The 7,948-nt window shown below is 41.9% G+C and overlaps 1 protein-coding gene across 2 annotated transcripts in view; it reads left to right on the top strand.

Moving 5' to 3' along the window:
- Window positions 1-7,948, top strand: part of MMD (monocyte to macrophage differentiation associated) — a 97,965-nt gene that overhangs the window by 71,942 nt on the left and 18,075 nt on the right. The gene's annotated exons all lie outside the window — the stretch shown is intronic.

Below are 7,948 nucleotides of genomic sequence, written 5' to 3'. Positions count from 1 at the left end.
GAAGAGTGCTGTGAGCTCTGCCAGGAGGAACAGCCGGAGCACAGCACAGGAATTCCTGGGCTTTGATCCCCTGCCAGCACCGCGGCCCCAGCGCTGGGGAAGCTGCTGAGGAAACAGAGTTTGAAAGCGTGGCCTTCCTCCAAGGCTCTGGGTCCTGTTCCCAATAATGTGGCCTTGCAATTTAGCACCCACAAGCAACAGATAAGAGGTTGTAACACCCAGTACAGCAGAACAGGGTTGGGCCCTGGTGAGGATCCCCACTCCCCTCTGTGGGCAACCAGAAGCAGCTCAGAAGTGACAGCCCCAGGCAAGGAACAGTTTCTGGAAAGACATGATCTGTGCCCACAAAAATCTCTTATTTCAGCTCTTCATCAGGGCATTGTCTGTTTATTCCTTGACTTTGTTCAACCAGCCTCTCCTTAAAAATATTGCACTGAGCCTCAACACCCAGGAATCTGGAGGACAGGAATTTGCTGTCTGAGGGATTTTAAAACCAAGTTGAGGGGCTCCTGTGCCCTCTCTGGATTGTTGTTTATCCAATCGCTTTCCAAATGGCTCCGAAAAACTTCCCAAGTATTAGGGATTTTTTCCCCTTTAGTCCTTCCAGCAATTATGTGAGGGGTCAGAGTCTCATTTGTGTGAGTCCAATCCCTCAGTAATATCACTGGAATGCTGTAGACTTTCATCCACCACAGCAGAAAGAGAAGTCAGGTCAGAGTCTGTCTGAAAACTCATCCCTTCCATCGAAGATAACACAATTTATAACTCTAACTCAAGGACAGACAGAACTAAGTGCATGGTGGATGTAAGGCCTCACAAAGCTTGCTAGCAGCAGTAACACTTGTTTTGCTATCACTGTTTGGAGCAGAGTAGATAAATTTGCACTGAAATCAAACTTCTTGATGTCTCTGTTTCTTGCAAGTCTTCTGACCTCTCAGCAACTTGGCCTGGCCATCAGCAACTAAAAGATATATCCCAAGAGTTTCCTGCTGTTCAGAAGGGACATGGTGAAATAGAACTCCCTTTACTCTTTGTAACACACCATAACCAAGAAACAGAACATTTTGACTTTTGTCCTTAAATAACAGTCTGCAGAAACACTGCAGAAACAATCTCTAAACTTATCAGGGGAATTGCAAGTCAGACAATCACTCAGATCCTCTTGTCCCTGCCAGGCACTCTGCTCCCTCTTCCCAAGGCTAACAAGCATTATTCAAACTGGGAGATAGTAGGGACAATGTGTCTGATGTTTGCTGGGCTATATTAAAGAACATGTTCATTTTGCTTCTGAATGATATTTCTAAACATTTGCAAGCAATAGAGAAAAAATGGATTCATATTTTATTAAGTCTGTTTACAAAACCTAGAAGACCTGAGACAACGCTGTGTTGGAGAACAGATGTTTTCTCCCTCTCCAAATGTATTTAGGAAACCTAAAATAAATAACACTGAGAGGCTGTCAGCTAGCTGGCAGGAAGGGCAGGGTGAGTTCACAGGCCCTGTGCAACCCCTGCTAGCAAGGCTGAGCTCCTGTGCAGATGATTCTTCATGACCTGCACAGGGCAGTCAGGCACCTCTTCAGTTTCACTGACTTGCACTCACTTTGATCTTTCTCTCCTATTATTTAGGTTTTTTTAAATATTGAGAGAACTAAGTATAGTTTTAAACTGAGAGACTATCCAACCAGAGTAAAATTTCAACCATTTAACAACTGACAAGAAATCAATGTTTTCTTTTGCTAAATGTTTAAAATCTCTAAGCAGTCCAAATGGGATGTAGGAATCATTTCCTCTCAGATAACAAATGACGGGCTAAATTCCACCCACTGTGTTCACTCTGGCCTGACCTAGGGCTGATAGGAAACAATGAGCGTCTTTCCGCTAACTTAAATGGATTTTGTGTCAGCCCCATTAGGTAAGAGCTTATTTCCCTTCATTGATTGTGATGTCAAAAATGAGCAATTAACAGTGATTGGCACATTAAGAGTGGATGGCAGACATTCACAGAGCAAAATCCCAGTGATGGGGAGAAGAAAGGAGGGGGAAAGATTTTGTGTATGGATGTTACAAACATCAATTAAAGATGCTCCACTCTGGACCAGGATTCAAACACAGAACTGCTTTATTTTGGCTTTGGTACAAGGGTGAACATTTTTCATTTACTTCTGTAAAGGGAAGAATTTGGGGATATATTAAAATATTGGGTCCAAAGAGAAATAATTTAGTTCTGCAAGGGTAACACATGCTAAAAAAATCTTCAAAAGGCTCCATTTCTGGGTGCTAAAATCCTACATCTGAGAGAGGGCAAAAATGGTCTTTTTTTTCCCCCAAGGATGGGGTACAGCTGGAGCTGAGAGAGGGCAAAAATGGTCTTTTTTTCCCCAAGGATGGGGTACAGCTGGAGCTTTTCTTTGCAGGCCACGATAATGAGACAACTGGAGGATGGGGTGAGAGACCTCATCTCTTAGGATCTAATGACACTGAGAGGATATTCTGTTACAATACAGTAGAGTAATTCTTTATTCTCTCTTGTAGACTTCCTAAAGGCAGGCTACAACACAGATCCTCATGACTCTTATCCCTTTGGTTTAAGAAACTGAACTGTGATTTTTCAGGGGTTCTCCAGTCTGAAGCTGAAGGCAATGGCAGCTGCTTAGCTCCTGAGTCAGGATGTCCTCATTTGGCCTTTCATATAAAATTCTCTTTATGAGTGAATTTTACCTTTAATAACTCACTCTTTGCCTGCCAGCCAAAATTCCATACTGATTTCTGCTACAGAAACTGATAGATGTTTCCAAGGGCTGTGGGCCACCATCTTTTTTACGGTACAATTATTAAAAGCCAAACCCATCTCACATTTTTTATTTCTAAAAAAACCTTGAAATCTGGCACCTTTATGACTAAAGCCTCCCAAAGGAAGCACTACAGAATCAATATCTGAAAGCAGGATGCTTCTGCATTTTTTGAAGTAAAAGTTCTCTGCAGTCATTAACAGACTTGATTCATCTGATGACTCAGAATTTGTGCAGCTGGTCCAAGGCCATTTCAGAGACTGAAAAGTGCTGCTTTTCTCTCCTTCTCTAAAAAAGTGATCTTTTCTCAGTTACATGAAGAAGCACCTCCTGCCCTCATGTCAACTTCATTTAAGGAGAAGGTTATATTCAGAACATGCAACAGCAAAGAATTTGATTGAAAAGATGAATTAATATAAAATTTGACCTTCATCGGTTTTCCCAATAAGCATTTTGAAATCTTTGAAATGTCCTTTTGTTTACTGGAAATGCAATACATGGTAGGATTATTGCAATACACAGGCCAAATAGAAGAACAGACTGTGAAGATAGAACAAATAGAACAGACTGCAAAATAATGTCTCTCCATTATTTTACTGTAATTAAATTTCATTTCATAGATAATCATATTATAATTTCATGTTTGTCTCATGTTTTCAGGAGCTTCATGGTTATTGATTTGAAGCTCCTGAATCAGATACATTCTCTTTACATTTTGGTTCAAGTATTTTAAACAATCAGAGCTTACATTTTCTGTGATGCATTTAGGTTTTATTTTCATTATAAAATTCCAGTCTCGCGCCAGATTGTAAATGTTAATAATTCAGCCATTGCTTTTGAAGGGGTTCTATGGCTCCATTCACTGATGATTTAAATAGTCAATTTTCAATCATCACTGTCTTTTGAGAGTTTATAGCTGTGCTATTCCCTTCCCATTAAATGCTGTCACAGTAAAGATTCCTATCGACTGGAAGTACTTCGATTTTATTCCCCATGGTAACTGTTTATTATCCTCACAAAATCTTGTGGGTTTGTAGGACATGAAAAATACACTTTCCTCAGAAACAGTGACAAAAGAGAAACCTTCAGCAGAACATCCAGACTAATGTAATCTAATACAAGGCCCATCCCTCTAAAATCCCTTGTTTCACTTGCAAGTCTTTCTACAATGTGGATAGCAGTACTGTAATCCCATTTCAGGTTTAGTGCTGGCAGCAAGACCTGGGACATCAGGTAAATGTTTACATTTCAACATTCCCTGCTGTAAGTGGCTGTCTATGTCAAGGAGCAAGCCCTTCTTCGATACCTGTGTCACCCTGGAAAAGTTGTCCAGGCCAGAACTAATTCCATTAGTGCTTGGAAAGCTATTTATAAGCCTGCCTTCAGTGGGATGACCTTATTAATTAGATTGGGGGAAGGCTGAGGGAGGGAGAGATGCTCATTTCACAAGACCATTGACATGCATTTCCAGAAGCAATGCCTCTCCTTCACACTATGCTCAAAAAGACTGTCAAATAAAGCAGAAATCTGGGTCAGTTTGCAGCAAGGGAAAAAAAGCTATATCCATGCTGTCTGCAGGACACAAAGCATAAACTTTTCACAGGGTAGCTCTGCTGCCCTATGTCTTTGAACATGCTAACAAAGCCCAAACCCTGTAGTCTCTAAATCCAAAAACAGGAAAAGAGCTTTACCACTAAAGCTTCTAAATCAAACCTTAATGAAACCACCACCTTCCTCCATTATCATGCACACCCCTAAGACAAGAAGGCTAAATCCTCATATTCTGTTTGTTATGAAGTCAAAAAAAAAGAGACGGGTACTTTTCTCCCCCTTATTTACCCCACATGCTTTATTTCCTCTCCAGTTTAGACTGGGAGTGGAGAAGAGTTTCACCTGCCAAACCCATTTCCCATGCCTCACTAAGACTGTGCTGCTCTGCTCCCTCCCCACTGCATTTAATTGGCTCCCTGAGCCATGGTGTCCTGCTCTCTGCCTCTGAAGCCAGCCCATCACCACTGCCAGCTCCCAATGAACAGCTGGGAGCATTACCCATGTCTTGTCACTAATACATCCATTTTGGCAACTGAGGAACTGCTGCTCTGTTATCTGTTTAGCAAATCTGGGGACTGGTTATTGTGCAGGCTTGTAATAAAAACCTCATCTGTGCAAAGCAGCCAAAAGAAACTCAGCTTTTGTGCAGGATGTTTACTTTTATCAATATAACCTCCTGACAGAATCTCATTCACCTTTGGCATCACAGTGGCAATTACATTTTTCATCTTGGGTGGGGAAAAGGAAGCTTTCAGAGCCTGCCTATTCATTTAATGGATTTGTACAACCCAGGACAATTTTGCAATGCAGAGAAAACTACAGACCCTATTTCTGTGTCCCTCTTTGCATAATCCTATACAGATATTCAATGTCTCTTTCAGAATTCAGGTCTTTATGTGACAGCTTAATGCTCATCAAACTCCTCCACCTCTAGACAAGTAGACAGTGCTTGTGAAGGGTGGGCAGGAGATTGTACAAGGGTACAATTTGACCTAAAAATAATAAGGGCAAACCACACAGCTCATGTACTCCTGAGTGTCAAGAATTGTAATTAGTAACAGATTTGCTATGCCAACACCTATGTGGTACCAAATGGGTGTCTGCTGGGTATCAGACTGGGATTGCCTGCTTCATTTTGGAAACCCATTTTACAAATACCTTACAGAACTAAAGTCTCTTTGTCCCATGAAAAAAATAATAGGTTAAATGTCTTATTAATCAACCCTTGGCTGTTCATGTTCAGTATGTTGCTCCTTCCAAGCACACTACATGACTGGGCCCCACAACAGGGATGCATTCAGTAAGAAAAGTTCTTTCATCCTTCTTGTAACCCTGACTCATTTATTAAAATGCATTTCTGGCTGAGTGCACAGTGACATATTTCTAGTCTTAAGAACGTTTCTAATCAAAACTACTTAAGGTATTTGAAGATTCTGTTTTTTCTTACTTTGTAAGTATGATTAACTCAGCTAACACAGTTTTTGCTTCCTTAATCTTGTATGCTGAATGCCAATTTTTAGGATTTAGACTTAATGGTTCCTTGGTCCATAATTAGGGCTTTATTTTATTGCCATGTTTTTAAGGCACTCTGATTCATTCTATCATCAAAAACAATTACAGAGATGAGTTCAACAAGAGTCACTGGTACTAAAAATATGTTATTGGTCAGGACTGCTCTAACAATACCTGTGCTGAGTAATTTGGTGCTCTCCTTAATAGACACTGACTTCCAGTAAAAAATCTTCCAGTTTCATCACCACTGTCATGATGGTTGGGGCATTCTTACCCTGTTTCCACTCAGTCAAGCTTCATGATATGAATGTTCTTATTTTTATTCAAAGTAAACAAGTCTGAACAGTATTTTTTTACTGTATCTTGAATTTGTATGTCTTTGATGCTCCAGCAACAGGAGGTTACACTGGTTTGAGATCTGTGTCTACAGAACAAAGGTGGAAAAACAGGTTTTGAAAAGTGTAAGGAGAAAAACTCTAACACATTTGTGAGTAGAGTCTAGATCAAGTGTCCAAGGCAGCAGGGAAGGAAATGAAAATGACAGTGGCTTGGGAGAAGGCAGAAGAAAGAGTAAAAGAGGAGCAGAAGGAATGAGAGGAGATGGAGACAAGATACAACACCTCTATGTGTACCTTTGAAGGTGTCAGTGCACTTATTTTACAGGAGTCAGCCCAGTTTTTTGCCAGAACCACAGAGCAGCCAGCCTTCCAGTCATGGTGTACACATCACATGTTCCAGAACATTTCTACAACCTGAAAGTGCAAATTACTAGGGAGTTACAGAGGAATGCAAGGATGGGTGTGTGGTACTGAGCAGGAAGGCAGCTGCATCACCACAAGCCCTACCTCAATATAAAGCCAGAATACTGGGATAGTGCTGGCACTTCAGCTGTTGAAATGTGTGCAGGTCTGGACTCTTCAGCAGCATCCTCAAACTTTGCTCCTTTTGGATTAACAGGTAACATAGGCAATATGAAACTTTATTACCAGTGACACTGCAAAATCAGATGACAGATTATACCAACATATTAACAGTGATACCTCACTGAAATTAATGGGAGTATTTCTCAGGGAACTAGCTTGGCTCTGCATTTCAGGAGGTCTCCTTTCCAGCATCAAGCTCTGCCCTCCTTTTTCAGAAAAGCTAAGCAGCTGTCTGCAGAAGTCTTCTGGCCCAGCCTCACCTGTCCTAGCACAACCAAGCCCCTGTTGGAGAACAAAATCTGCAATTTGTATCAGAAGAGCTTATTCTTTACTGGAACTACAGAAACCGAGGGGCAAGTCTTGCCGTGGCAGTCTACAAAATTGTTACCACCTAATCCTTTGCTCACTGCTGGCACCAGGGAACAGCTGGTAAAGGGGGAGAGCCATGAACAGTCAGATTGAGCCTGACATGCAGCCAAGCCATGACGCTCACACTTCCCTGTGCTCGAGGTGGTTACCTGGCAGAGGTGACACGTTTAGCTTGGGAGATGACTTACAAACCATAGCACAGCTGCCAGCAGATCCTGTCTGCATCAGTCCTACCATGAAAGATGTTGACACTGAGTATGGTTTATGTGTCTAAACCCATGGATTGCCTTGGTGTGCCTCCACTAATCGCTTTTGTTGAGGGCTGGAACCGTTCAAAATCCAACTGTAAGCAAGATGTTAGATTAGAAAAAGAGCGTAAATAGAATTCTAATAATAATAATAATATTAATATTCTCCTGATTTCATGCCCTAATGCCACCTTAGAGAAATAAGCTTGACATGATCCCTTCACTTACTGAAATAACCCTTGCCTGGCAAAGTTAGGTTTGAGTAGGTAAGATTAGGGCACAGAGACGGAAACCCCGCCAGCCAGTTTCTCTCTGCCAAGCAGTCTGGCCACTGTAACCCCGATTTGGAGCGCAGTTAATGATCCCATGTGCAGGTTTATGTGACAGCAAAGCCACGGCGTTTTTCTGTGCTTTCCTGTGCCACGCCGGGATGGACCCCACGGGCGGGTGGGTGAAGTCACCCGGGTCAGTCCGTGCCGAATCCGTCGCAGAAAGGCTCCCACAGCTCCCAGACTAGGAAGAGGAAGCATGTTGCCACCGCCAAGCCCTCCTCC

Source organism: Geospiza fortis, unplaced genomic scaffold, assembly GCF_000277835.1.
Source record: "Geospiza fortis unplaced genomic scaffold, GeoFor_1.0 scaffold221, whole genome shotgun sequence".
In the NCBI taxonomy this organism is placed as follows: domain Eukaryota; kingdom Metazoa; phylum Chordata; class Aves; order Passeriformes; family Thraupidae; genus Geospiza; species Geospiza fortis.
Note: the sequence above shows the minus strand (reverse complement) of the source record. Positions and strands in the feature narration are given on the sequence as shown.